Below are 5,309 nucleotides of genomic sequence, written 5' to 3'. Positions count from 1 at the left end.
TTAGGCACTATGCTACCAGAGCTCCCAACTTTGGAAATAGTGTCTTTGAATATGATATCAGTTAACAAGAAGTCATACTGGAGCATGTTGGGTCCTAATCCCATCTGAACAGTGTCCTTGTATAACAGAAAGCACAGGGAGACTCAGATAGGGAACACAACACTGTGAGAACAAAAGCAGTGACTAGAGTGATCTATAAGCCAAGCAATGCCAAGAATCTCTGGCCATCACAAAGAACTAGGGAAAAGACATGGAACAGATTTTCCCTCAGAAGAACTAAATATGTTTAACACTATGATTTCAGACGTCTAGCCTCTAGAATTCTGAGACAATAAATTTCTTAAATGCAACTCAGTTTGTGGTACTTTGTTATGACAGCCCTAGGAAACTAATGTCTATTAGGAAAAAAAAAAAAAAAAAAAACTATAGAGGATATGGGTATTTAAATTACAAAATATAAGAAAATAGTACCACCAAGCAGGAGGTCCTTGTTTACTTGAAGAAGACCTGTGCTTGGCTCCTAATCTGAATTTATTTGCCTCCCATAAAAGATACTCAATTCTTACCTTGCAGCCATCTTGGGTATGATCAAAAACGAGGCCCAAGGAGGTGAGTGCTGCTCTCAAACTCTGAGTCTCTTCAGAAGCACCTGGCCAATCTGAATCACCAGAATAAACTCAAGTCCAGTTAGAACTGGACATGTCCAAGGTGGTGGCTCCCTGCACGGGCACAATCCCCTCCTTTTTGACCCTCAGATGCAGCAAGTACCAGAAGGTTCTTTCACAGTTTGGAGAGAGATTAAAGGTCGGAGGGGTTCAGTAGTGGTTCAGTGGTAGAATCCTCATCTTTCATGCAGGAGACCCAGCTTAGATTCCCAGTCAATGTACCTCATGCACAGCCACCACCCATCTGCCAATGGAGGCTTGCATGTTGCTATGGTATTAAATAGCTTTCATTGAAGCTTCCAGATTAAGATGAACTAGGTAGAAAGGCTTGGTGATCCAATTCTGAAAATTAGCCAATGAAAACTCTATGGATCACAATGGGCCAATTCACACCAATCATGGGGATGGTTCTAGACTGGGTAACATTTGGTTCAGTTGTGCTTGGAGTCACCATGAGTTGTGGGTTGAATCGAGGGCACCTAACAGCAATAACTAGGGGTGGTGGTGGTGTTTAAAATCCATGGAAACTCTGAAGGGCATGTTTTGATACCTGGTAGAGAATGTGGCCCCTCATTGTGGTTTTTTTTCTTTTTTCTGCCTTCAGATTTTGGCTCTTCACGCATATTTTGTCTTTTAAGTTACTTTTCAGAACATGAAAAATCCTTCTTGACCTTTGATTGAAATTGTTCTCATTTGTAGAATTATTTGAGAGGCACTAATATCCTAAAAAAAGAGCTTTCCTATTCAGGACCTTTGGTTTATTTTTCATTTATTCAACACTTCTATGCACTTCATGGAAGTTTAACAGTTTTCTTCACATAAGTCTTTTTTTTTGAATTGTAATTTGGGTGAAAATTTACAGAGCAAATTGGTTCTGTATTCATTGATTTATACACATTTTATTTTGTGACACTGATTGCACTCTCCACAATGTAACAACAGCACTCTTCCCACTTCCTCCCTGTGTTTACCACTTCCTTTCATCCTTCTTTCCTATCCCTCGCTGCCTTCTGAGCTTTATCTCTGGGCAAGTGCTGCCTTTTTAATCTTGTATGATTGGTTATTCTAAGAAGTGTGTACCTACCTGTTGCTACTGTTCATCCTATAGACCAGCTTGCTCTTTGGCTGAAAGTTGAGCCATGGGGGTGAGTTCAGTTCCAAGCTTGAAGAGAGTCTAAGGGCCATAGTCTCAAGGGTTCTGCCAGCCCCATTAGTCAAGTAAGCATGGTACTTTTGATGATTTTGAGTTTTGTTTCACAGTTTTCTTCCATTCTACCCAGACCACTTCCTGTGATCCATTTCAGGGCAGTCAGGTGTGATAGATGGGAGCCATATTCTTCTTCTGGTCTCGGGTCATGGAGGCTGAGGTTCATGAGGTCCTTTAGTCCTCTGGGCTAATTGTTTCTTTCCATCTTTGACTTTCTTCACTCTTCCTTGTTCCACATGGGTGAGAGGTCAATAGCTTCATGTTAGATCACTGCCCATAAGCTTTGAGACTCCAGTTGCTACTCACCAAAGTAGGATGTAGAACATTGTCTTTGTGGACTGTGTTATCTTCACATAAATATTACATGCTTCTTTGTTAATTTATTCCTAGGTGTTTTATTGTTGTTGTTGTTGTTACGTGCTGTCGAGTCAGACCCAACTCATAGCAACCCCTCTTTGGGTTTCCAAGGCAGTATCACTATGGAAGTAGATTGCCCAACCTTCCTTCCAAGGAGTGGCTGGTGGGTTTATAGTATTGATTAATGTAGTGCATGGGATATTTTATTTTTTAAATTTCTAATCGGTTAATGGTGGTATATAGAAAATCCATTTTTGTTTGCTTATTTATTTCTGTTCTGGCCACCTTGGTTAAGTCTTTTATTAGTGCTAATATTAGTCACCTGTTTATCTTTGATTTTCACAGACAATAAGATCATTTTAAATAATAAAAGTTTATTACTTTTATCTTATATTTTTCTACATTTATTTGGATCAATTGCATTAACTAGGAATTCTACTATAATGTTGAATAATAGCTGAGATTTAAGGTACCCTCATATTGTTCCTATCTTTTACTGATATGAAGTAAATGTCTTAGCATTGATTATGATATTTGCTGTAACAAGTAAGATGAAGTTACTTTCTATATCTTGTTTGCTATTTCTTTGAAATTCAGCAGTGAGTTTTGAATTTTATGAAGTTTTCTTTGGCATGTAATCATATATTTTATTTTCTTTGTTAAGAAAGAGAATAGTAGTAATGGATATTCTAAATTAAATCACTTTAACTTAGTTAATATGAACCCCATTTTGTCAGCATAAGGAACTCTGGGGCACAGTGCTGAAGGTATTGACTGCTAACAAGAAGGTCGGTGGATCAAACCTATCAGCCATTCCAAAGAAGGAAGATGGAGCAATCTACCTCTGTAAAGATCTATTGCCTAAGAAACTCAGTAAGGGTTGTTATGAGTTAGAATAGACTTGATGGCAGTGGTTTTTTTTTTCCTTTGTCTTTTTATTTTTTGTCAGCATTTTAATTCTTTAGATGCATTCCTTTATTTTTAGTACTAATAGTCATCCATATTTAAGGAGCTCTGGTGGTGTAGTGGTTAAGACATTTGGATATTAACCAAAAGGTCAGTGTTTTGAACCCACAAGCTGCTCTGTGGAAAAATGATGAGGTAATCTGCTTCTGTAAAGATTTACAGCCTTGGAAACCCAATAAGGGTCACTATAAGTCAGAAAAGACTCATTGCCAGTGAGTTTGGGTTTTTGGTTTTGCATCTATATTTTTAAGTGAGACTGGGCTACGGTTTTTTGTGTGTATTCTTTCATTTACTTTAGTATTAGCATTTTGCTAATCTTTTTTTAATTAGTCAAGCTATTTCCAACCATTTTCTATTATCTAGAAGTGATTTTATAATATAAAAATTGTTTCTTAAAAGTTTAGGAGAAATCAGGTAAGATGGAGGAATAGGCAGACAAGCTACACAGACCCTCTTCAACAAAGGAAAGATAAACCAATACAGAAGATAATCTTGGAGCCCTGAGCTTTGAAAGGAACTATACAGAAGTGAATTAGGCACCAACTAGTGGAAAAATTTGGAAAAAAAAAAAAAAAAAAAACATTGAGTACAGAGATTGTTGAAGCAGTGGACTGTCAGGACCAACAGGCTGAATATTTCCAAGTGGTGTTTGGACCTGAGAATTGATCTAATTGACTAGGGTGATGAGCCCTGGTCACCAAGGGCTGCAGGGACAACAGCCCTGGTGGCCTATGGCTAGGAAGGGAAACAAGAAGGAGGGAGACAACCTGAGTTGTGGACTTTCCACTGTCTGGAGGGTGCAGTCATTTTGATTGTTTACAAGTGGTGGCCATTTTGGATATTTAAAGTGACCGAGGGTGCAGCCATTTTGAATCTTTACAAGTGGCAGCCATTTTTAATTTTAAAGTGACAGCATTCTCATTCAGATTCCAGGGACCTAAGAATAGGCTCTGTTTGCCAAGAATGGGAGGGACATACAGGAGACTGACAATGGGAAAGGAGATAGGTGGTGAGTGTATAAGTGCTGTCAACTAGCAAACAGAGGAGCACAGCACAGTATCCTGCTTACGTAGATAACATACAAACAAAAGAAAATGAAAATTGTAGGCAAGTCACATCAATACTCAATCACCAACTAAATATAAAAACAAAAACATCACAATGCCTTGGAGATAACAGAGCATCACAGTCCACACAAAGAAGCAAGATAAAGAAGGAGAAACAAGTGACCAGGATACAGACCCAAAACACAACCCTGAGGAAGACATAGCATTGGAACTTCCTGACAAGAAATTCAAAAGAATTATATTTAGGTATCCTTAACAAATTGAGAGACAGATCAAGGAAAACACTGAAAAAATTGAGGAAAACACAGAGAAAACCCTAGAACAATTTCAAAAGACAATGCAAGAACAAAATGATGAAATGAATGAAAAATTAGAAATGATACAAAATCTACACATAGAAATCCAGAAGATTAATACAAAATTTTCAAAAATAGATAAGACATTGAATGGGCAAAGGAGTAGAATTGAATCAATGGAAGACACAGTTAGTGAGATTGAAGGCAAATACCTTAGTCTCTGGAAAGTGATCAATCAGAAAAAAAAGATCAAAACAAAATAAAGAAAGACTAAGGTTCGGGACACTATCAAAAGAAATAACCAACATGTAATTGGAATTACAGAACAGAAGAGACAAATAAACCATGGAAAAAATTGTTGAAGATTTGTTGAGGAGATTTTTTCTGATATGATGAAAGATGAGAATATATCATTCAAGAAGTCCAATGAATTCCAAACAGGAGAGACCCCAAAAGAAAATCACCAAGACATATCATCATCAAACTTACCAAAACCAAAGACAAAGAATCCTGAAAGCAGCACTGGAAAAATGAAAAGTTACCTACAAGGGGCAACCAATAAGACTAAGCTCAGATTTCTCAGCAGAAAACATGCAGATGAGAAGACAATGGGATGGTATATATAAAACCCCAAAAGAGAAAAATTTCCAACCAAGAATTATGTATCCATCAAAATTGTCCCTCAAATATGATGGTGAAATTAGGACATTTCCAGATAAGCAGAAATTAAGGGAATTTGTTCAAACCAGAC

The sequence above is a fragment of the Orycteropus afer genome, unplaced genomic scaffold (genome assembly GCF_000298275.1).
Source record: "Orycteropus afer afer isolate SDZICR_OR568_19922 unplaced genomic scaffold, OryAfe1.0 scaffold00028, whole genome shotgun sequence".
NCBI classification, from domain to species: Eukaryota; Metazoa; Chordata; class Mammalia; order Tubulidentata; family Orycteropodidae; genus Orycteropus; species Orycteropus afer.
The sequence above is the reverse complement of the archived record's forward strand: the minus strand, read 5'-3'. Positions refer to the sequence as shown.